The sequence below is a fragment of the Engystomops pustulosus genome, chromosome 10 (assembly GCF_040894005.1).
Source record: "Engystomops pustulosus chromosome 10, aEngPut4.maternal, whole genome shotgun sequence".
NCBI classification, from domain to species: domain Eukaryota; kingdom Metazoa; phylum Chordata; class Amphibia; order Anura; family Leptodactylidae; genus Engystomops; species Engystomops pustulosus.
In genome coordinates this window covers 5,358,290-5,385,498 of record NC_092420.1, presented here as the reverse complement: position 1 = coordinate 5,385,498, position 27,209 = coordinate 5,358,290, and the positions used below count along the sequence as shown (strand labels likewise).

General features: G+C 49.1%; 1 protein-coding gene across 1 annotated transcript in view; it reads right to left on the bottom strand.

Annotated features, from left to right (window-relative positions):
* The window catches only part of LMCD1 (LIM and cysteine rich domains 1), a 120,936-nt gene extending 94,430 nt beyond the window's left edge, over positions 1–26,506 (bottom strand). Inside the window, exon 1 of the mRNA XM_072127470.1 lies at positions 26,420–26,506. The gene's annotated coding sequence lies outside the window, so the exon portion shown is untranslated. The remainder of the gene's footprint in view (positions 1–26,419) is intronic.
* Between the last annotated feature and the right edge of the window lie 703 nt (positions 26,507–27,209).

Genomic DNA, 27,209 nt, shown 5'->3' with positions numbered 1-27,209 from the left:
ATCATGAGCCCCCATCCTTCTCCATCATGAGCCCCCATCCTTCTCCCATCATGAGCCCAAATCCTTCTCCCATCATGAACCCCATAATTCTCCCATCATGAGCCCCCATCCTTCTCCCATTATGAACCCCATCCTTCTGCCATCATGAGCCCCCATCCTTCTCCATCATGAGCCCCCATCCTTCTCCCATCATGAGCCCCCATCCTTCTCCATCATGAGCCCCCATCCTTCTCTCATCATGAACCCCCATCCTTCTCTCATCATGAGCCCCCATCCTTCTCTCATCATGAGCCCCCATCCTTCTCCATCATGAGCCCAAATCCTTCTCCCATCATGAACCCCCATCATTCTCCCATCATGAGCCCCGATCCTTCTCCCATTATGAACCCCATCCTTCTCCCATCATGACCCCCATCATTCTCCCATCATGAGCCCAAATGCTTCTCCCATCATGAACCCCCATCCTTCCCCCATCATGAACTGCCATGATTCTTCCATCATGAGCCCCCATCCTTCTCCATCATGAGCCCCCATTCTTCTTGCATGATGAGCCCCTATCCTTCTCCCATCATGAGCCCCCATCAATTTCCCATCATGAGCCCCCATCCTTCTCCCATCATGAGCCGCCATTCTTCTCCCATCATGAGCCCACATCCTTCTCCCATCATGAGCCCCCATCCTTCTCCTCTCATGAGCCCCCCATCCTTCTCCCATCATGAGTCCCATCCTTCTCCTATCATGAGCCCCCCATCCTTCTCCCATCATGAGCCCCCATCCTTCTCCCATCATGAGCCCCCATCCTTCTCCCATCATGAGCCCCCATCCTTCTCCTATCATGAGCCCCCCATCCTTCTCTCATCATGAGCCCCCATCCTCCCATCATGAGCCCCTATCCTTCTCCCATCATGAGCCCAATCCCTCTCCAATCATGAGCCCCCATCCTTCTCCATCATGAGCCCCCATCCTTCTCCACCATGAGCCCCCATCCTTCTCCCATCATGAGCCCAAATCCTTCTCCCATCATGAACCCCCATAATTCTCCCATCATGAGCCCCCATCCTTCTCCCATTATGAACCCCATCCTTCTGCCATCATGAGCCCCCATCCTTCTCCCATCATGAGCCCCCATCCTTCTCCATCATGAGCCCCCATCCTTCTCCCATCATGAGCCCCCATCCTTCTCCATCATGAGCCCCCATCCTTCTCTCATCATGAACCCCCATCCTTCTCTCATCATGAGCCCACATCCTTCTCTCATCATGACCCCCATCCTTCTCCATCATGAGCCCAAATCCTTCTCCCATCATGAACCCCCATCATTCTCCCATCATGAGCCCCGATCCTTCTCCCATTATGAACCCCATCCTTCTCCCATCATGACCCCCATCATTCTCCCATCATGAGCCCAAATGCTTCTCCCATCATGAACCCCCATCCTTCTCCCATCATGAACTGCCATGATTCTCCCATCATGAGCCCCCATCCTTCTCCCATCATGAGCCCCCATTCTGCTCCCATCATGAGCCCACATCCTTCTCCCATCATGAGCCCCATCCTTCTCCTATCATGAGCCCCCCATCCTTCTCCCATGAGCCCCCATCCTCCTCCCATCATGAGCCCCCATCCTTCTCCATCATGAGCCCCCATCCTTCTCCCATCATGAGCCCAAATCCTTCTCCCATCATGAACCCCCATAATTCTCCCATCATGAGCCCCCATCCTTCTCCCATTATGAACCCCATCCTTCTGCCATCATGAGCCCCCATCCTTTTCCCATCATGAGCCCCCATCCTTCTCCATCATGAGCCCCCATCCTTCTCCCATCATGAGCCCCCATCCTTCTCCATCATGAGCCCCCATCCTTCTCTCATCATGAACCCCCATCCTTCTCTCATCATGAGCCCCCATCCTTCTCCATCATGAGCCCAAATCCTTCTCCCATCATGAACCCCCATCATTCTCCAATCATGAGCCCCGATCCTTCTCCCATTATGAACCCCATCCTTCTCCCATCATGACCCCCATCATTCTCCCATCATGAGCCCAAATGCTTCTCCCATCATGAACCCCCATCCTTCTCCCATCATGAACTGCCATGATTCTTCCATCATGAGCCCCCATCCTTCTCCATCATGAGCCCCCATTCTTCTCCCATGATGAGCCCCCATCCTTCTCCCATCATGAGCCCCCATCAATCTCCCATCATGAGCCCCCATTCTTCTCCCATCATGAGCCCCCATTCTGCTCCCATCATGAGCCCACATCCTTCTCCCATCATGAGCCCCATCCTTCTCCTATCATGAGCCCCCCATCCTTCTCCCATCATGAGCCCCCATCCTTCTCCCATCATGAGCCCCCATCCTTCTCCCATCATGAGCCCCCATCCTTCTCCATCATGAGCCCCCATTCTTCTCCCATGATGAGCCCCCATCCTTCTCCCATCATGAGCCCCCATCAATCTCCCATCATGAGCCCCCATCCTTCTCCCATCATGAGCCCAAATCCTTCTCCCATCATGAACCCCCATAATTCTCCCATCATGAGCCCCCATCCTTCTCCCATTATGAACCCCATCCTTCTGCCATCATGAGCCCCCATCCTTCTCCCATCATGAGCCCCCATCCTTCTCCATCATGAGCCCCCATCCTTCTCCCATCATGAGCCCCCATCCTTCTCCATCATGAGCCCCCATCCTTCTCTCATCATGAACCCCCATCCTTCTCTCATCATGAGCCCCCATCCTTCTCTCATCATGAGCCCCCATCCTTCTCCTATCATGAGCCCCCATCCTTCTCCCATCATGAGCCCCCATCCTTCTCTCATCATGAGCCCCCATCCTTCTCTCATCATGAGCCCCCATCCTTCTCCATCATGAGCCCAAATCCTTCTCCCATCACGAACCCCCATCATTCTCCCATCATGAGCCCCGATCCTTCTCCCATTATGAACACCATCCTTCTCCCATCATGACCCCCATCATTCTCCCATCATGAGCCCAAATGCTTCTCCCATCATGAACCCCCATCCTTCTCCCATCATGAACTGCCATGATTCTTCCATCATGAGCCCCCATCCTTCTCCATCATGAGCCCCCATTCTTCTTGCATGATGAGCCCCTATCCTTCTCCCATCATGAGCCCCCATCAATTTCCCATCATGAGCCCCCATCCTTCTCCCATCATGAGCCCCCATTCTTCTCCCATCATGAGCCCACATCCTTCTCCCATCATGAGCCCCCATCCTTCTCCTCTCATGAGCCCCCCATCCTTCTCCCATCATGAGTCCCATCCTTCTCCTATCATGAGCCCCCCATCCTTCTCCCATCATGAGCCCCCATCCTTCTCCCATCATGAGCCCCCATCCTTCTCCCATCATGAGCCCCCATCCTTCTCCTATCATGAGCCCCCCATCCTTCTCCCATCATGAGCCCCCATCCTTCTCCCATCATGAGCCCCTATCCTTCTCCCATCATGAGCCCAATCCCTCTCCAATCATGAGCCCCCATCCTTCTCCATCATGAGCCCCCATCCTTCTCCACCATGAGCCCCCATCCTTCTCCCATCATGAGCCCAAATCCTTCTCCCATCATGAACCCCCATAATTCTCCCATCATGAGCCCCCATCCTTCTCCCATTATGAACCCCATCCTTCTGCCATCATGAGCCCCCATCCTTCTCCCATCATGAGCCCCCATCCTTCTCCATCATGAGCCCCCATCCTTCTCCCATCATGAGCCCCCATCCTTCTCCATCATGAGCCCCCATCCTTCTCTCATCATGAACCCCCATCCTTCTCTCATCATGAGCCCACATCCTTCTCTCATCATGACCCCCATCCTTCTCCATCATGAGCCCAAATCCTTCTCCCATCATGAACCCCCATCATTCTCCCATCATGAGCCCCGATCCTTCTCCCATTATGAACCCCATCCTTCTCCCATCATGACCCCCATCATTCTCCCATCATGAGCCCAAATGCTTCTCCCATCATGAACCCCCATCCTTCTCCCATCATGAACTGCCATGATTCTCCCATCATGAGCCCCCATCCTTCTCCCATCATGAGCCCCCATTCTGCTCCCATCATGAGCCCACATCCTTCTCCCATCATGAGCCCCATCCTTCTCCTATCATGAGCCCCCCATCCTTCTCCCATGAGCCCCCATCCTCCTCCCATCATGAGCCCCCATCCTTCTCCATCATGAGCCCCCATCCTTCTCCCATCATGAGCCCAAATCCTTCTCCCATCATGAACCCCCATAATTCTCCCATCATGAGCCCCCATCCTTCTCCCATTATGAACCCCATCCTTCTGCCATCATGAGCCCCCATCCTTTTCCCATCATGAGCCCCCATCCTTCTCCATCATGAGCCCCCATCCTTCTCCCATCATGAGCCCCCATCCTTCTCCATCATGAGCCCCCATCCTTCTCTCATCATGAACCCCCATCCTTCTCTCATCATGAGACCCCATCCTTCTCCATCATGAGCCCAAATCCTTCTCCCATCATGAACCCCCATCATTCTCCAATCATGAGCCCCCATCCTTCTCCCATCATGAACTGACATGATTCTTCCATCATGAGCCCCCATCCTTCTCCATCATGAGCCCCCATTCTTCTCCCATGATGAGCCCCCATCCTTCTCCCATCATGAGCCCCCATCAATCTCCCATCATGAGCCCCCATTCTTCTCCCATCATGAGCCCCCATTCTGCTCCCATCATGAGCCCACATCCTTCTCCCATCATGAGCCCCATCCTTCTCCTATCATGAGCCCCCCATCCTTCTCCCATCATGAGCCCCCATCCTTCTCCCATCATGAGCCCCCATCCTTCTCCCATCATGAGCCCCCATCCTTCTCCATCATGAGCCCCCATTCTTCTCCCATGATGAGCCCCCATCCTTCTCCCATCATGAGCCCCCATCAATCTCCCATCATGAGCCCCCATCCTTCTCCCATCATGAGCCCAAATCCTTCTCCCATCATGAACCCCCATAATTCTCCCATCATGAGCCCCCATCCTTCTCCCATTATGAACCCCATCCTTCTGCCATCATGAGCCCCCATCCTTCTCCCATCATGAGCCCCCATCCTTCTCCATCATGAGCCCCCATCCTTCTCCCATCATGAGCCCCCATCCTTCTCCATCATGAGCCCCCATCCTTCTCTCATCATGAACCCCCATCCTTCTCTCATCATGAGCCCCCATCCTTCTCTCATCATGAGCCCCCATCCTTCTCCTATCATGAGCCCCCATCCTTCTCCCATCATGAGCCCCCATCCTTCTCTCATCATGAGCCCCCATCCTTCTCTCATCATGAGCCCCCATCCTTCTCCATCATGAGCCCAAATCCTTCTCCCATCACGAACCCCCATCATTCTCCCATCATGAGCCCCGATCCTTCTCTCATTATGAACACCATCCTTCTCCCATCATGACCCCCATCATTCTCCCATCATGAGCCCAAATGCTTCTCCCATCATGAACCCCCATCCTTCTCCCATCATGAACTGCCATGATTCTTCCATCATGAGCCCCCATCCTTCTCCATCATGAGCCCCCATTCTTCTCCCATGATGAGCCCCCATCCTTCTCCCATCATGAGCCCCCATCAATCTCCCATCATGAGCCCCCATTCTTCTCCCATCATGAGCCCCCATTCTGCTCCCATCATGAGCCGACATCCTTCTCCCATCATGAGCCCCATCCTTCTCCTATCATGATCCCCCCATCCTTCTCCCATCATGAGCCCCCATCCTTCTCCCATCATGAGCCCCCATCCTTCTCCCATCATGAGCCCCCATCCTTCTCCATCATGAGCCCCCATTCTTCTCCTATGATGAGCCCCCATCCTTCTCCCATCATGAGCCCCCATCAATCTCCCATCATGAGCCCCCATCCTTCTCCCATCATGAGCCCAAATCCTTCTCCATCATGAACCCCCATAATTCTCCCATCATGAGCCCCCATCCTTCTGCCATTATGAACCCCATCCTTCTGCCATCATGAGCCCCCATCCTTCTCCCATCATGAGCCCCCATCCTTCTCCATCATGAGCCCCCATCCTTCTCCCATCATGAGCCCCCATCCTTCTCCATCATGAGCCCCCATCCTTCTCTCATCATGAACCCCCATCCTTCTCTCATCATGAGCCCCCATCCTTCTCTCATCATGAGCCCCCATCCTTCTCCTATCATGAGCCCCCATCCTTCTCCCATCATGAGCCCCCATCCTTCTCTCATCATGAGCCCCCATCCTTCTCTCATCATGAGCCCCCATCCTTCTCCATCATGAGCCTAAATCCTTCTCCCATCACGAACCCCCATCATTCTCCCATCATGAGCCCCGATCCTTCTCCCATTATGAACACCATCCTTCTCCCATCATGACCCCCATCATTCTCCCATCATGAGCCCAAATGCTTCTCCCATCATGAACCCCCATCCTTCTCCCATCATGAACTGCCATGATTCTTCCATCATGAGCCCCCATCCTTCTCCATCATGAGCCCCCATTCTTCTCCCATGATGAGCCCCCATCCTTCTCCCATCATGAGCCCCCATCAATCTCCCATCATGAGCCCCCATCCTTCTCCCATCATGAGCCCCCATTCTTCTCCCATCATGAGCCCACATCCTTCTCCTATCATGAGCCCCCATCCTTCTCCCATCATGAGCCCCCATCCTTCTCCCATCATGAGCCCCCATCCTTCTCCCATCATGAGCCCCCAACCTTCTCCTATCATGAGCCCCCCATCCTTCTCCCATCATGAGCCCCCATCCTTCTCCCATCATGAGCCCCTATCCTTCTCCCATCATGAGCCCAATCCCTCTCCAATCATGAGCCCCCATCCTTCTCCATCATGAGCACCCATCCTTCTCCATCATGAGCCCCCATCCTTCTCCCATCATGAGCCCAAATCCTTCTCCCATCATGAACCCCCATAATTCTCCCATCATGAGCCCCCATCCTTCTCCCATTATGAACCCCATCCTTCTGCCATCATGAGCCCCCATCCTTCTCCCATAATGAGCCCCCAACCTTCTCCCATCATGAGCCCCCATCCTTCTCCATCATGAGCCCCCATCCTTCTCTCATCATGAACTCCCATCCTTCTCTCATCATGAGCCCCCATCCTTCTCTCATCATGAGCCCCCATCCTTCTCCTATCATGAGCCCCCATCCTTCTCCCATCATGAGCCCCCATCCCTCTCTCATCATGAGCCCCCATCCTTCTCTCATCATGAGCCCCCATCCTTCTCCATCATGAGCCCAAATCCTTCTCCCATCACGAACCCCCATCATTCTCCCATCATGAGCCCCGATCCTTCTCCCATTATGAACCCCATCCTTCTCCCATCATGACCCCCATCATTCTCCCATCATGAGCCCAAATGCTTCTCCCATCATGAACCCCCATCCTTCTCCCATCATGAACTGCCATGATTCTTCCATCATGAGCCCCCATCCTTCTCCATCATGAGCCCCCATTCTTCTTGCATGATGAGCCCCCATCCTTCTCCCATCATGAGCCCCCATCAATTTCCCATCATGAGCCCCATCCTTCTCCCATCATGAGCCCCCATTCTTCTCCCATCATGAGCCCACATCCTTCTCCCATCATGAGCCCCCATCCTTCTCCTCTCATGAGCCCCCCATCCTTCTCCCATCATGAGTCCCATCCTTCTCCTATCATGAGCCCCCCATCCTTCTCCCATCATGAGCCCCCATCCTTCTCCCATCATGAGCCCCCATCCTTCTCCCATCATGAGCCCCCATCCTTCTCCTATCATGAGCCCCCCATCCTTCTCCCATCATGAGCCCCCATCCTTCTCCCATCATGAGCCCCTATCCTTCTCCCATCATGAGCCCAATCCCTCTCCAATCATGAGCCCCCATCCTTCTCCATCATGAGCCCCCATCCTTCTCCACCATGAGCCCCCGTCCTTCTCCCATCATGAGCCCAAATCCTTCTCCCATCATGAACCCCCATAATTCTCCCATCATGAGCCCCCATCCTTCTCCCATTATGAACCCCATCCTTCTGCCATCATGAGCCCCCATCCTTCTCCCATCATGAGCCCCCATCCTTCTCCATCATGAGCCCCCATCCTTCTCCCATCATGAGCCCCCATCCTTCTCCAATCATGAGCCCCCATCCTTCTCTCATCATGAACCCCCATCCTTCTCTCATCATGAGCCCCCATCCTTCTCTCATCATGACCCCCATCCTTCTCCATCATGAGCCCAAATCCTTCTCCCATCATGAACCCCCATCATTCTCCCATCATGAGCCCCGATCCTTCTCCCATTATGAACCCCATCCTTCTCCCATCATGACCCCCATCATTCTCCCATCATGAGCCCAAATGCTTCTCCCATCATGAACCCCCATCCTTCTCCCATCATGAACTGCCATGATTCTCCCATCATGAGCCCCCATCCTTCTCCCATCATGAGCCCCCATTCTGCTCCCATCATGAGCCCACATCCTTCTCCCATCATGAGCCCCATCCTTCTCCTATCATGAGCCCCCCATCCTTCTCCCATGAGCCCCCATCCTCCTCCCATCATGAGCCCCCATCCTTCTCCATCATGAGCCCCCATCCTTCTCCCATCATGAGCCCAAATCCTTCTCCCATCATGAACCCCCATAATTCTCCCATCATGAGCCCCCATCCTTCTCCCATTATGAACCCCATCCTTCTGCCATCATGAGCCCCCATCCTTCTCCCATCATGAGCCCCCATCCTTCTCCATCATGAGCCCCCATCCTTCTCCCATCATGAGCCCCCATCCTTCTCCATCATGAGCCCCCATCCTTCTCTCATCATGAACCCCCATCCTTCTCTCATCATGAGCCCCCATCCTTCTCTCATCATGAGCCCCCATCCTTCTCCATCATGAGCCCAAATCCTTCTCCCATCATGAACCCCCATCATTCTCCCATCATGAGCCCCGATCCTTCTCCCATTATGAACCCCATCCTTCTCCCATCATGACCCCCATCATTCTCCCATCATGAGCCCAAATGCTTCTCCCATCATGAACCCCCATCCTTCTCCCATCATGAACTGCCATGATTCTTCCATCATGAGCCCCCATCCTTCTCCATCATGAGCCCCCATTCTTCTCCCATGATGAGCCCCCATCCTTCTCCCATCATGAGCCCCCATCAATCTCCCATCATGAGCCCCCATCCTTCTCCCATCATGAGCCCCCATTCTGCTCCCATCATGAGCCCACATCCTTCTCCCATCATGAGCCCCATCCTTCTCCTATCATGAGCCCCCCATCCTTCTCCCATCATGAGCCCCCATCCTTCTCCCATCATGAGCCCCCATCCTTCTCCCATCATGAGCCCCCATCCTTCTCCATCATGAGCCCCCATTCTTCTCCCATGATGAGCCCCCATCCTTCTCCCATCATGAGCCCCCATCAATCTCCCATCATGAGCCCCCATCCTTCTCCCATCATGAGCCCCCATTCTGCTCCCATCATGAGCCCACATCCTTCTCCCATCATGAGCCCCATCCTTCTCCTATCATTAGCCCCCCATCCTTCTCCCATCATGAGCCCCCATCCTTCTCCCATCAGGGCCCCCATCCTTCTCCCATCATGAGCCCCCATCCTTCTCCTATCATGAGCCCCCCATCCTTCTCCCATCATGAGCCCCCATCCTTCTCCCATTATGAGCCCCTATCCTTCTCCCATCATGAGCCCAATCCCTCTCCAATCATGAGCCCCCATCCTTCTCCATCATGAGCCCCCATCCTTCTCCATCATGAGCCCCCATCCTTCTCCATCATGAGCCCCCATCCTTCTCCCATCATGAGCCCCCATCCTTCTCCCATCATGAGCCCCCATCCTTCTCCTATCATGAGCCCACATCCTTCTCCCATCATGAGCCCCCATCCTTCTCCCATCATGAGCCCCCATCCTTCTCCCATCATGAGCCCCCATCCTTCTCCATCATGAGCCCCCATCCTTCTCCCATCATGAATCCCCATCCTTCTCCCATCATGAATCCCCATCCTTCTCCCATCGTGAGCCCCCATCCTTCTGCCATCATGAGCCCCCATCCTTCTGCAATCATGAGCCCCCATCCTTCTCCCATCATGAGCCCCCATCCTTCTCCATCATGAGCCCCCATCCTTCTCCCATCATGAGCCCCCATTCTTCTCCCATCATGAGCCCCATCCTTCTCCCATCATGAGCCCCCATCCTTCTCCCATCGTGAGCCCCCATCCTTCTGCCCTCATGAGCCCCCATCCTTCTGCCATCATGAGCCCCCATCCTTCTCCCATCATGAGCCCCCATCCTTCTCCATCATGAGCCCCCATCCTTCTGCCATCATGAGCTTCCATCCCTCTCCCATCATGAGCCCCCATTCTTCTCCCATCATGAGCCCCCATCCTTCTCCCATCATGAGCCCCCATCCTTCTCCTATCATGAGCCCCCATCCTTCTGCCATCATGAGCCCCATCCTTCTCCCATCATGAGCCCCCATCCTTCTCCCATCATGAGCCCCCATCCTTCTCCCATCATGAGCCCCCATTCTTCTCCCATCATGAGCCCCATCCTTCTCCCATCACGAGCCCCCATCCTTCTCCCATCATGAGAAGGATGGCCCCCATCCTTCTGCCATCATGAGCCCCCATCCCTCTCCCATCATGAGCCCCATTCTTCTCCCATCATGAGCCCCCATCCTTCTCCTATCATGAGCCCCCATCCTTCTGCCATCATGAGCCCCCATCCTTCTGCCATCATGAGCCCCCATCCTTCTCCCATCATAACCCCCATCATTCTCACATCATGAGCCCAAATGCTTCTCCCATCATGAACCCCCATCCTTCTCCCATCATGAACTGCCATGATTCTTCCATCATGAGCCCCCATCCTTCTCCATCATGAGCCCCCATTCTTCTCCCATGATGAGCCCCCATCCTTCTCCCATCATGAGCCCCCATCAATCTCCCATCATGAGCCCCCATCCTTCTCCCATCATGAGCCCCCATTCTGCTCCCATCATGAGCCCACATCCTTCTCCCATCATGAGCCCCATCCTTCTCCTATCATGAGCCCCCCATCCTTCTCCCATCATGAGCCCCCATCCTTCTCCCATCATGAGCCCCCATCCTTCTCCCATCATGAGCCCCCATCCTTCTCTCATCATGAGCCCCCATTCTTCTCCCATGATGAGCCCCCATCCTTCTCCCATCATGAGCCCCCATCAATCTCCCATCATGAGCCCCCATCCTTCTCCCATCATGAGCCCCCATTCTGCTCCCATCATGAGCCCCCATTCTGCTCCCATCATGAGCCCACATCCTTCTCCCATCATGAGCCCCATCCTTCTCCTATCATGAGCCCCCCATCCTTCTCCCATCATGAGCCCCCATCCTTCTCCCATCATGAGCCCCCATCCTTCTCCCATCATGAGCCCCCATCCTTCTCCTATCATGAGCCCCCCATCCTTCTCCCATCATGAGCCCCCATCCTTCTCCCATCATGAGCCCCTATCCTTCTCCCATCATGAGCCCAATCCCTCTCCAATCATGAGCCCCCATCCTTCTCCATCATGAGCCCCCATCCTTCTCCATCATGAGCCCCCATCCTTCTCCATCATGAGCCCCTATCCTTCTCCCATCATGAGCCCCATCCTTCTCCTATCATGAGCCCCCATCCTTCTCCCATCATGAGCCCCCATCCTTCTCCCATCATGAGCCCCCATCCTTCTCCCATCAAGAGCCCCCATCCTTCTCCATCATGAGCCCCCATCCTTCTCCCATCATGAATCCCCATCCTTCTCCCATCATGAATCCCCATCCTTCTCCCATCGTGAGCCCCCATCCTTCTGCCATCATGAACCCCCATCCTTCTCCCATCATGAACTGCCATGATTCTTCCATCATGAGCCCCCATCCTTCTCCATCATGAGCCCCCATCCTTCTCCCATCATGAGCCCCCATTCTTCTCCCATCATGAGCCCCATCCTTCTCCCATCATGAGCCCCCATCCTTCTGCCATCATGAGCCCCCATCCTTCTGCCATCATGAGCCCCCATCCTTCTCCCATCATGAGCCTCCATCCTTCCCCATCATGAGCCCCCATCCTTCTGCCATCATGAGCCCCCATCCCTCTCCCATCATGAGCCCCCATTCTTCTCCCATCATGAGCCCCCATCCTTCTCCCATCATGAGCCCCCATCCTTCTCCTATCATGAGCCCAAATGTTTCTCGCATGATGAGCCCCATCCTTCTCCATCATGAGCCCAAATCCTTCTCCCATCATGAGCCCCCATCCTTCTCCCATCATGAGCCCCCATCCGTCTCCCATCATGACCCCCATCCTTCTGCCATCATGAGCCCCCATCCTTCTGCCATCATGAGCCCCATCCTTCTCCCATCATGAGCCCCTATCCTTCTCCCATCATGAGCCTCCATCCTTCTCCCATCATGAGCCCCCATTCTTCTCTCATCATGAGCCCCATCCTTCTCCCATCACGAGCCCCCATCATTCTCCCATCATGAGAAGGATGGCCCCCATCCATCTGCCATCATGAGCCCCCATCCCTCTCCCATCATGAGCCCCCATCCCTCTCCCATCATGAGCCCCCATTCTTCTCCCATCATGAGCCCCCATCCTTCTCCTATCATGAGCCCCCATCCTTCTGCCATCATGAGCCCCCATCCTTCTGCCATCATGAGCCCACATCCTTCTCCCATCATGAGCCCCCATCCTTCTGCCATCATGAGCCCCCATCCTTCTCTCATCATGAGCCCTTATCCTTCTCCCATCATGAGCCCCATCCTTCTGCCATCATGTTCCCCTGTATGTCTCCCATCATGAGCCCCCATCCTTCTGCCATCATGAGCCCCCATCCTTCTCCCATCATGAGCCCCCATCCTTCTTATTAACCCTGAGATGATATTGATAATATCCTAATATGTTCCCCTTCTCCTCCTCAGAGAAGTTAACGTTTCCCCCCCTCCCGACAGGACCTGCGCCCCTCCCCTCCCCCGTCTGCTGCTATTTATGACTCAAATATTTCTTTCAATGGGATTTTAATATCTCTCATTAATCATCCCTTTTTTTTTGCTTCTCTGTAATCATTGAATAATAGAAGGTAACGTGTACCGTGCGTGTGGGGCGTGTAAAATCAGGGATACATTTATGGAATGACCCCCAAAATCAACATTCCAGGGGTCAGGCAAATACTTTGGGGTTCGCAGATGCAGTTCTGTTACATTGTGCCAGTCACTGCAATGTACGGAGAGAGCAGAGAGTGATTAATTCATCCGTCCTTGTTAGAGGCGCAGGACGTCTGCAGATTACATCTTCATTTACTTTCCATCATCAGCCGACAGAAGAACCCAAACCCCCAACTCCACAGAACAGAGAGAAGAAATACACCACGAGAGCCGGAGACAGCGAGGTCTGATAGGGAGGGGAACATGGAGGATATCAGAGGAGCTACAGAGAGAGATTACACATCATACACTGATTGATACTATGTTACATGGTGAAATTACTATAATACTGCCCCCTATGTACAGGAATATAACTACTATAATACTGCCCCCTATGTACAGGAATATAACTACTATAATACTGCCCCCTATGTACAAGAATATAACTACTATAATACTGCCCCCTATGTACAAGAATATAACTACTATAACACTGCCCCCTATGTACAAGAATATAACTACTATAATACTGCCCCCTATGTACAGGAATATAACTACTATAATACTGCCCCCTATGTACAGGAATATAACTACTATAATACTGCCCTCTATGTACAAGAATATAACTACTATAATACTGTCCCCTATGTACAAGAATATAACTACTATAATACTGCCCCCTATGTACAGGAATATAACTACTATACTACTGCCCCCTATGTACAAGAATATAATTACTATAACACTGCCCCCTATGTACAAGAATATAACTACTATAAAACTGTCCCCTATGTACAGGAATATAACTACTATAATACTGCCCCCTATGTACAAGAATATAACTACTATAATACTGCCCCCTATGTACAGGAACATAACTACTATAAGACTGCCCCCTATGTACAGGAATATAACTACTATAATACTGCCCCCTATGTACAACAATATAACTACTATAATACTGCCCCCTATGTACAAGAATATAACTACTATAACACTGCCCCCTATGTACAAGAATATAACTACTATAATACTGCCCCCTATGTACAAGAATATAACTACTATAATACTGCCCCCTATGTACAAGAATATAACTACTATAATACTGCCCCCTATGTACAAGAATATAACTACTATAATACTGCCCCCTATGTACAAGAATATAACTACTATAATACTGCCCCCTATGTACAAGAATATAACTACTATAATACCGCCCCCTTTGTATAAGAATATAACTACTATAATACCGCCCCCTATGTACAAGAATATAACTACTATAATACCGCCCCCTATGTACAGGAATATAACTACTATAATACTGCCCCCTATGTACAAGAATATAACTACTATAATACTGCCCCCTATGTACAAGAATATAACTACTATAATACTGCCCCCTATGTACAGGAATATAACTACTATAACACTGCCCCCTATGTACAAGAATATAACTACTATAATACTGCCCCCTATGTACAAGAATATAACTACTATAATACTGCCCCCTATGTACAAGAATATAACTACTATAATACTGCCCCCTATGTACAAGAATATAACTACTATAATACTGCCCCCTATGTACAAGAATATAATTACTATAATACTGCCCCCTATGTACAAGAATATAACTACTATAATACTGCCCCCTATGTACAAGAATATAACTACTATCATACCGCCCCCCATGTACAAGAATATAACTACTATAATACCGCCCCCTATGTACAAGAATATAACTACTATAATACCGCCCCCTATGTACAAGAATATAACTACTATAATACCGCCCCCTATGTACAAGAATATAACTACTATAATACTGCCCCCTATGTACAAGAATATAATTACTATAATACTGCCCCCTATGTATAAGAATATTACTTCTATAATACTGCTCCCTATGTACAAGAATATAACTACTATAATACCGCCCCCTATGTACAAGAATATAACTACTATAATACTGCCCCCTATGTACAAGAATATAACTACTATAATACTGCCCCCTATGTACAAGAATATAACTACTATAATACTGCCTCCTATGTACAAGAATATAACTACTATAATACTGCCCCCTATGTACAAGAATATAACTACTATAATACTGCCTCCTATGTACAAGAATATAACTACTATAATACTGCCCCCTATGTACAAGAATATAACTACTACAGTATAATACTGCCCCTATGTACAAGAATAAAACTACTATAATACCGCCCCCTATGTACAAGAATATAACTACTATAATACTGCCCCCTATGTACAGGAATATAACTACTATAATACTGCCCCCTATGTACAAGAATAAAACTACTATAATACCGCCCCCTATGTACAAGAATATAACTACTATAATACTGCCCCTATGTACAAGAATATAACTACTATAATACCGCCCCCTATGTACAAGAATATAACTACTATAATACTGCCCCCTATGTACAAGAATATAACTACTATAATACTGCCCCCTATGTATAAGAATATTACTTCTATAATACTGCTCCCTATGTACAGGAATATAACTACTATAATACTGCCCCCTATGTACAGGAATATAACTACTATAATACTGCCCCCTATGTACAGGAATATAACTACTATAATACTGCCCCCTATGTACAGGAATATAACTACTATAATACTGCCTCCTATGTACAAGAATATAACTACTATAAAACTGCCCCCTATGTACAAGAATATAACTACTATAATACTGCCCCCTATGTACAAGAATAAAACTACTATAATACTGCCCCCTATGTACAAGAATAAAACTACTATAATACCGCCCCCTATGTACAAGAATATAACTACTATAATACTGCCCCCTATGTACAGGAATATAACTACTATAATACTGCCCCCTATGTACAAGAATAAAACTACTATAATACCGCCCCCTATGTACAAGAATATAACTACTATAATACTGCCCCTATGTACAAGAATATAACTACTATAATACCGCCCCCTATGTACAAGAATATAACTACTATAATACTGCCCCCTATGTACAAGAATATAACTACTATAATACTGCCCCCTATGTATAAGAATATTACTTCTATAATACTGCTCCCTATGTACAGGAATATAACTACTATAATACTGCCCCCTATGTACAGGAATATAACTACTATAATACTGCCCCCTATGTACAGGAATATAACTACTATAATACTGCCCCCTATGTACAGGAATATAACTACTATAATACTGCCTCCTATGTACAAGAATATAACTACTATAAAACTGCCCCCTATGTACAAGAATATAACTACTATAATACTGCCCCCTATGTACAAGAATATAACTACTATAATACTGCCCCCTATGTACAAGAATAAAACTACTATAATACCGCCCCCTATGTACAAGAATATAACTACTATAATACTGCCCCCTATGTACAGGAATATAACTACTATAATACTGCCCCCTATGTACAAGAATAAAACTACTATAATACCGCCCCCTATGTACAAGAATATAACTACTATAATACTGCCCCTATGTACAAGAATATAACTACTATAATACCGCCCCCTATGTACAAGAATATAACTACTATAATACTGCCCCCTATGTACAAGAATATAACTACTATAATACTGCCCCCTATGTATAAGAATATTACTTCTATAATACTGCTCCCTATGTACAGGAATATAACTACTATAATACTGCCCCCTATGTACAGGAATATAACTACTATAATACTGCCCCCTATGTACAGGAATATAACTACTATAATACTGCCCCCTATGTACAGGAATATAACTACTATAATACTGCCTCCTATGTACAAGAATATAACTACTATAAAACTGCCCCCTATGTACAAGAATATAACTACTATAATACTGCCCCCTATGTACAAGAATAAAACTACTATAATACTGCCCCCTATGTACAAGAATAAAACTACTATAATACCGCCCCCTATGTACAAGAATATAACTACTATAATACTGCCCCCTATGTACAGGAATATAACTACTATAATACTGCCCCCTATGTACAAGAATAAAACTACTATAATACCGCCCCCTATGTACAAGAATATAACTACTATAATACTGCCCCTATGTACAAGAATATAACTACTATAAAACTGCCCCCTATGTACAAGAATATAACTACTATAATACTGCCCCCTATGTACAAGAATATAACTACTATAATACTGCCCCCTATGTACAAGAATAAAACTACTATAATACCGCCCCCTATGTACAAGAATATAACTACTATAATACTGCCCCCTATGTACAGGAATATAACTACTATAATACTGCCCCCTATGTACAAGAATAAAACTACTATAATACCGCCCCCTATGTACAAGAATATAACTACTATAATACTGCCCCTATGTACAAGAATATAACTACTATAATACCGCCCCCTATGTACAAGAATATAACTACTATAATACTGCCCCCTATGTACAAGAATATAACTACTATAATACTGCCCCCTATGTATAAGAATATTACTTCTATAATACTGCTCCCTATGTACAGGAATATAACTACTATAATACTGCCCCCTATGTACAGGAATATAACTACTATAATACTGCCCCCTATGTACAGGAATATAACTACTATAATACTGCCCCCTATGTACAGGAATATAACTACTATAATACTGCCTCCTATGTACAAGAATATAACTACTATAAAACTGCCCCCTATGTACAAGAATATAACTACTATAATACTGCACCCTATGTACAGGAATATAACTACTATAATACTGCCCCCTATGTACAGGAATATAACTACTATAATACTGCCCTCTATGTACAGGAATATAACTACTATAATACTGCCTCCTATGTACAGGAATATAACTACTATAATACTGCCTCCTATGTACAAGAATATAACTACTATAATACTGCCCCCTATGTACAAGAATATAACTACTATAATACTGCCCCCTATGTACAAGAATATAACTACTATAATACTGCCTCCTATGTACAGGAATATAACTACTATAATACTGCCTCCTATGTACAGGAATATAACTACTATAATACTGCCCCTATGTAGAGGAATATAACTACTATAATACTGCCCTCTATGTACAGGAATATAACTACTATAATACTGCCTCCTATGTACAAGAATTTAACTACTATAATACTGCCCCCTATGTACAGGAATATAACTACTATAATACTACCCCCTATGTACAAGAATATAACTACTATAATACTGCCCCCTATGTACAGGAATATAACTACTATAATACTGCCCCCTATGTACAAGAATATAACTACTATAATACTGCCCCCTATGTACAGGAATATAACTACTATAATACTGCCTCCTATGTACAAGAATATAACTACTATAATACTACCCCCTATGTACAAGAATATAACTACTATAATACTGCCTCCTATGTACAAGAATATAACTACTATAATACTGCTCCCTATGTACAGGAATATAACTACTATAATACTGCCCCCTATGTACAAGAATATAACTACTATAATACTGCCCCCTATGTACAGGAATATAACTACTATAATACTGCCCCCTATGTACAAGAATATAACTACTATAATACTGCCCCCTATGTACAGGAATATAACTACTATAATACTGCCCCCTATGTACAGGAATATAACTACTATAATACTGCCCCCTATGTACAGGAATATAACTACTATAATACTGCCCCCTATGTACAAGAATATAACTACTATAATACTGCCCCCTATGTATAAGAATATAACTGCTATAATACAGACTGCTGTATCCCCTTTTTGCTATGTATCTAAGCCCTGTTACACCTCACAGTTGTGTTCTATCCTTGTGTTATTCTCTGATTCCCGTCACCTGTGCAGCGTGCGGCCAGTGAGGGGTTAATGCTATCAGTTTGGCGTGGCCCTGTGTTGCTGGGGGCAGGGGGTTCTGTAATGTGCGGAGTAAAGTCTTGCGCTCCTGTAACAATGTGGGATTTCAGGGACACAACGTGAGATCAATATCCCATCAGCCGCCTTTGTTTGGGCTTTGTCGCAATGTGTTGCGAGCGCCCGCAGTTCACGGCCATCGACCCGCCATGTGCTCTCCCGCGCTGCGGCTTTGTGTAGCGACGCTCTGCGACTTATCGGCGGATTACTGTGTACATGTCCGCAAATTTGAGCTCAGCGTGTTTTCTTGTGATCTCCGGTCCTGTGCGGAGCGTCTACGTGATGACCCCTGGGCTCTGCTATGCGGCGCTGCAGAGCATCTCACACGCCGGAGGACTTCAATCCTCACACCACATACATTCAGGAAATCACATTGTCCTGCAATACTCTTATCCTCCTCTTGGGGTGCTACAGGGAAACTGAATACTTGCCTAAGGGTTCTACACAGCAGCAGGGTGTCATGTGACTAACGCAAGCCATGCCTACCGCTACCTCTGACAACCTTTCCTTAAAGGGAACCTACCACTACAATTCCACCTATAAAGGTAGATGGGGTGGTGGGTGCATGTATGGGACGTGAGGAGAGCCCTTTCTGCTATCTTTTTAAAATCTTTATTGTCCTAATATGTAAATTTTGTGAAGTGGCTGCGTCACGCCCCAGTAGCCTCTTTGATCCTCCTACGCTGAGATCTTTGGTGTGCAGTTCCTTGAAGCTGCGCACCCTTGTCCGAGAAGCCGGCGTTCTGCGCATGCGCACACTGCTCCGAAGACGGAGCTACTGAAAACCTACTAACAAGGACTGGCCGTATCAATAAACCAACCCAAAAAACTCCCCCCGCCCCCCGTACAAAAACAACATCGAGGCTGTATGGATGAAAAAGTGGAGGTCGGCCACAGCTTTATTAAATAACAATATTTACAAACCTAAACTGACCTGTGGGGAAACCCGGACCCTTCCCGAATCATTCACCTCGCATGCCTGGCCCCGCCTACACGGGGGCGTGTCCTGGTTGGTCCGGCAGGTGATTTCGCTACAAGCCGAGAGGGTCCATATTCCACCACAGGCCGAGCTGTGACTACCAAATAGCAACAGTGAAAACAAATAAACACAAATAATATACAAACAAATAACCGAGCAAATAAATATACATAACAAAAAACGAAAACCCATTGGGGCAGATTTACTTACCTGGCCCATTCGCGATCCAGCAGTGCGTTCTCTGCGGTGGATTTGGGTCTTGCGGGTCTTCCTCCGACGTCCACCAGGTGGCACTGCTGCGCGGAAGAGCATCGGAACGCAATGGAGTTCACCGAGCCATCCTGGTGAAGGTAAGTGCGTGTCCCGCAACATTTTTTTTTTTTAAATGCGGCAGTTTCTCTGAATACATCGGGTTTTCGTTCGGCCACGCCCCCCCCCCCCCTCGATTTCCGTTGCGTGCATGCCGCCGCCGATGCGCCACAGTCCGATCGCGTGCCCCAAAAACCCGGGGCAATTCAGGGGAAATCGGCTCAAATCGGAAGTATTCGGGTAACACGTCAGAAAACCGCGAATCGGGCCCTTAGTAAATGACCCCCAATGTCACTGAGTGTAGTCCGGGCTGTGGCTTGGGCGCAGTTTGGGGCCGGGGGCGCTAATCTTTCCGTGACATCCTTCGGTTATTACCCCTGGGGGCACTAGACCGCCCAATAATACATATGATCTAATACATAATTCCTGGCATCAGACACTGATCCCCTGATCCGGAGAGAGAACGCTACACAACCTGTTACCATAGCAACAATAAGGAACCCTCCCGGATCCCGGCCGGAGATGGAGCAGCGCAGGATTCCTAATTTACCGCAACCAATTCATTTTTAGCCCTTTACAGTAAGGAGTGTGGGGGGGGGGGGGAAGTGTGAAAATGAGGCAGAACGTGATACAGAACTGCAGCTCCGATAATGGGCCCCGGTGTAGGCGCAGCGCTGGGGAGATGTAGCAGGGCCGAGTGCGTCATTCAGTGCTCATCCCCTTCTCTGTGGGGCGGATGGATACAAACATTGCAGATTCCCGGCTGCTATTTGAGTTAATAAACCTCTAAAATGGTAAATCTTATGCAAAAAGATCCCGTTTTGTCACAGATCAGGAGATTATTTTGGATTATGGGAATGAAGGACTCAATTATCTGAAAGCAGCAGAAGGAGGATAATCTGGGGACAATGGCGCCTCCTAGTGGTGGGACAAATGAGAATAAAGGGGTCATTCAAAGATGATGGGGCACATTTACTAAGGGTCGGACGCATTTCCATCAGGTTTCCCGAATATTTCCGATTTGCACTGAATTGCACAGGGGTTTTTGGCGCACGGGATCGGATTTCGGCACAGGCTTTCATGTGACACAAATCAGGGGCGTGGCCTTCGGACAACCCGACGGATTCGGACAAACCACGGAATTTAACTTTTAAAATTCTGTTGCAAGATCAGCACTCACATGCACCAGGAAGAAGAAGGTGAACTCCAGGGACCTGAGCGGGGAGCGATACATGCAGGATATCGGGAGCACGATCTTAGTGACTCCCTGCACAGCGCATTATACACGGACAATGCACTTACATGCACCAGGAAGAAGAAGGTGAACTCCAGGGACCTGAGCGGGGAGCGATACATGCAGGATATCGGGCGCAGGATCTTAGTGACTCCCCGCACAGCGCATTATACACGGACAATGCACTTACATGCACCAGGAAGAAGAAGGTGAACTCCAGGGACCTGAGCGGGGAAGCGACACATGCAGGATATCAGGCGCAGGATCTTAGTGACTCCCCGCACAGCGCATTATACACGGACAATGCACTTACATGCACCAGGAAGAAGAAGGTGAACTCCGGGGACCTGAGCGGGGAAGCGACACATGCAGGATATCAGGCGCACGATCTTAGTGACTCCCCGCACAGCGCATTATACACGGACAATGCGCTTACATGCACCAGGAAGAAGAAGGTGAACTCCGGGGACCTGAGCGGGGAAGTGACACATGCAGGATATCGGGCGCAGGATCTTAGTGACTCCCCGCACAGCGCATTATACACGGACAATGCACTTACATGCACCAGGAAGAAGAAGGTGAACTCCGGGGACCTGAGCGGGGGAAGCGACACATGCAGGATATCGGGTGCAGGATCTCAGTGACTCCCCGCACAGCGCATTATACACGGACAATGCACTTACATGCACCAGGAAGAAGAAGGTGAACTCCGGGGACCTGAGCGGGGAAGCGACACATGCAGGATATCAGGCGCACGATCTTAGTGACTCCCCGCACAGCGCATTATACACGGACAATGCGCTTACATGCACCAGGAAGAAGAAGGTGAACTCCGGGGACCTGAGCGGGGAAGTGACACATGCAGGATATCGGGCGCAGGATCTTAGTGACTCCCCGCACAGCGCATTATACACGGACAATGCACTTACATGCACCAGGAAGAAGAAGGTGAACTCCGGGGACCTGAGCGGGGGAAGCGACACATGCAGGATATCGGGTGCAGGATCTTAGTGACTCCCCGCACAGCGCATTATACACGGACAATGCACTTACATGCACCAGGAAGAAGAAGGTGAACTCCGGGGACCTGAGCGGGGAAGCGACACATGCAGGATATCGGGTGCAGGATCTTAGTGACTCCCCACACAGCACATTATACACGGACAATGCACTTACATGCACCAGGAAGAAGAAGGTGAACTCCGGGGACCTGAGTGGGGAAGTGACACATGCAGGATATCGGGCCAGGATCTTAGTGACTCCCTGCACAGCTCATTATACACGGACAATGCACTTACATGCACCAGGAAGAAGAAGGGGAACTCCGGGGACCTGAGCGGGGAAGTGACACATGCAGGATATCAGGCGCACGATCTTAGTGACTCCCCGCACAGCACATTATACACGGACAATGCACTTACATGCACCAGGAAGAAGAAGGTGAACTCCGGGGACCTGAGCGGGGAAGCGACACATGCAGGATATCAGGCGCAGGATCTTAGTGACTCCCCGCACAGCACATTATACACGGACAATGCACTTACATGCACCAGGAAGAAGAAGGTGAACTCCGGGGACCTGAGCGGGGAAGTGACACATGCAGGATATCGGGGGCAGGATCTTAGTGACTCTCCGCACAGCGCATTATATACAGACAATGCACTTACATGCACCAGGAAGAAGAAGCTGAACTCCAGGGACCTGAGCAGGGAAGCGACACATGCAGGATATCGGGCGCAGGATCTTAGTGACTCCCCGCACAGCGCATTATACACGGACAATGCACTTACATGCACCAGGAAGAAGAAGGTGAACTCCAGGGACCTGAGCGGGGAAGTGACACATGCAGGATATCGGGCGCATGATCTTAGTGACTCCCCGCACAGCACATTATACACGGACAATGCACTTACATGCACCAGGAAGAAGAAGGTGAACTCCGGGGACCTGAGCGGGGAAGTGACACATGCAGGATATCGGGCGCACGATCTTAGTGACTCCCCGCACAGCGCATTATACACGGACAATGCACTTACATGCACCAGGAAGAAGGTGAACTCCGGGGACCTGAGCGGGGAAGCGACACATGCAGGATATCGGGTGCAGGATCTTAGTGACTCCCCGCACAGCGCATTATACACGGACAATGCACTTACATGCACCAGGAAGAAGAAGGTGAACTCCGGGGACCTGAGCGGGGAAGCGACACATGCAGGATATCGGGTGCAGGATCTTAGTGACTCCCCACACAGCACATTATACACGGACAATGCACTTACATGCACCAGGAAGAAGAAGGTGAACTCCGGGGACCTGAGTGGGGAAGTGACACATGCAGGATATCGGGCCAGGATCTTAGTGACTCCCTGCACAGCTCATTATACACGGACAATGCACTTACATGCACCAGGAAGAAGAAGGGGAACTCCGGGGACCTGAGCGGGGAAGTGACACATGCAGGATATCAGGCGCACGATCTTAGTGACTCCCCGCACAGCACATTATACACGGACAATGCACTTACATGCACCAGGAAGAAGAAGGTGAACTCCGGGGACCTGAGCGGGGAAGCGACACATGCAGGATATCAGGCGCAGGATCTTAGTGACTCCCCGCACAGCACATTATACACGGACAATGCACTTACATGCACCAGGAAGAAGAAGGTGAACTCCGGGGACCTGAGCGGGGAAGTGACACATGCAGGATATCGGGGGCAGGATCTTAGTGACTCTCCGCACAGCGCATTATATACAGACAATGCACTTACATGCACCAGGAAGAAGAAGCTGAACTCCAGGGACCTGAGCAGGGAAGCGACACATGCAGGATATCGGGCGCAGGATCTTAGTGACTCCCCGCACAGCGCATTATACACGGACAATGCACTTACATGCACCAGGAAGAAGAAGGTGAACTCCAGGGACCTGAGCGGGGAAGTGACACATGCAGGATATCGGGCGCATGATCTTAGTGACTCCCCGCACAGCACATTATACACGGACAATGCACTTACATGCACCAGGAAGAAGAAGGTGAACTCCGGGGACCTGAGCGGGGAAGTGACACATGCAGGATATCGGGCGCACGATCTTAGTGAATCGTGGCAGCACAGAATCCTCGTCGGACAACGCACCTCGGGGATCACGACAGGACGGGTAAGTAAATGTGCCCCGATGTGTAGGAAGAAGGTAATGATTGAGCGGAACAAGGTCGGGTCAGAACATCTCTAGATGTCCCTGGTGTGTACAGCTGGACCTACCAAACGCTGCGTATAGCAGGTACATGCCACAGTCCTAACTAACCAATGCCCCCAGTGCACTTAAAGAAGCTACAATCCTGGAATATAAATCCACGTCACAGTCCTGCTGCTACTAACAACATACACTACTGCTCAAAAGTTTGGGGTCATTTAGAAATCTCCTTATTTTTCATTCAATGAAGCCAACATTCCATGAATTATAATCGCCCTCTATACATTGTTAATGTGGTAAAGGACGGATCTTGCAGCAAACGTCTGGTTTATAAAGCAGTATCTACACAGGAGGAGTATATAGGCCCCAACAGCCTCCGCTCCACTGGTTTCATGGTACATGGTGTTTGCTAGCTCTGTAAGAAGATAATGGATGTTTAGAAAACCCTTGAAAAGCTTTGTTCAAATATGCTAGCACAGCTGAAAACAGTTTGTTGAGAAGCTATAAGGCCGGTGGCACACGTGGAGTTTTGAACCCGTTTTTGGGCCGTTTTTATGCAGTTTTTAACCCGTTTTAATTAAGATAATTGGTAAAACCGGTAAAAAATTAAAACGCATTTTTAACGGACTGCTTAAAAACGTCCCAAAAACAGGTTCAAAACGCCACATTTGCCGACGGCCTAAGGGTGATGTCACACGTGGGGTTTTGAACCCGTTTTTGGCCTGTTTTAATTAAGATAATTGCCCATTTTCAAGCAGTCTGTAAAAAACTGCATCCGTTTTTGCCAGGTTTTACCAATTATCTTAATTCAAACTGGTCAAAAATGCGCCACGAGTGTCACGATCGGTGGTGGATTGACAGGATCGGAGGTGATGGACTGCTGTGAGCAGTTATGTAAGAGGACACCGGGGATCGGAGTGGCACCCGCTATTCACCAGAGCCCGCTCTAAAGGTCACTCCGTAGGTACGACTTGCTTGCGGTAGTTGCCACGGCGAGGCACAGGATCGGAGTCAGAAACGTAACAGAAGATCAGGCAGGCGGCACAGAATCAAGGTCAGGAGGACACGCCCCCAGTGCACTTGGTAAAGCTACAATCCTGTAATATAAATCCATATATCACAGTCCTGCTGCTACTAACATACAGGGACAATAAGTAACACTGGCTGCAGTGTGCGGGGTCACTCCTGCTGATGGTTTCCCTGTAATGTTATGCAGACACAGAACTCTTCATGTTTGGCGCTGTATCTAGGCCAGAGCGGGGGATGCGGTGGGACGCACGGGTGATGGGGGCCCGGCCCGGGGGTCTTGTCATCTGGTGCTGTGTGATATATCTATGTACATATGTCTGATGCCATGAGCACAGGGCAGGGATCTGCACATCGCTGGCAGAGGTCGCTGAGGTCAAGCGTCTGCTCCTGCGGCGCTCCGAGCCGTGTCACACGATTAGCTGCAGCGAGCGCAGGCGGAGGACGCATCACAGAGGTCACACGCTCCGTTATCATGACCTACCTGCTGCTGGGTGACAATCACTGACCGCCGGGGCACGTAATACTCACACTGGTGTCAGTCCTCACTGCTGTTCTTGCTTTACATTCACAGGACAGGATCTGGCTTTCTCCATTCCAGGGATTTTGGCTGCTGATGTAAAGGATTTTCTAAAGATGATTGTCTAAAGTGGATACAATTGTAACAGACCCTCAGCTGTGAGGCCACTGGAGCTCTAATAAACCATAATTCACAGTTACCTCCTAATACTATGACTACAACAGCCCCATCTCTCTCCTACCCTAATCCTTCGTTACAATGTATCAGTGCAGGTAAAAACGATCAGTCTGTTTACTTTACAGAAGATTGTCTGCACCAATTGTAACAAACCTCCAGCTGTAATCTGTAACAAAGAAGTATTTTTCAGGGTGTTATCCTCTGGATACAATCAAAATATCAGCAGAGATACAATGTATCAATCTGTCTACTTCACAGAAGATTGTCTAGAGACTGTAGCAAACCCTCAGCTGTGTCAAACCCGTTTTTAGGCAGAACAAGTTTATTTCCATACTTTGTTACAATGTATCAGTGCAGGAAAGATGTATCAATCTGCTATTACTTTTATTGTCTAGACTGGATACATTTGCAACAAACTTCCAGCTGTGAGGCTGCATCCTCTGGAGATTATCTATATAATAGTAGCACAAATCTCTCTTCTTCGCTTATACTTTGCTACAATGTATCAGTGCAGATAAAAATCATATCAGTTCCGGACGATTCTAACAAAGAAGTGAGAATTATGGAAACACAAACTCAGGAAAGTTTCCCATTATATGATGATTGCGCTTTTTCCATGAGCCG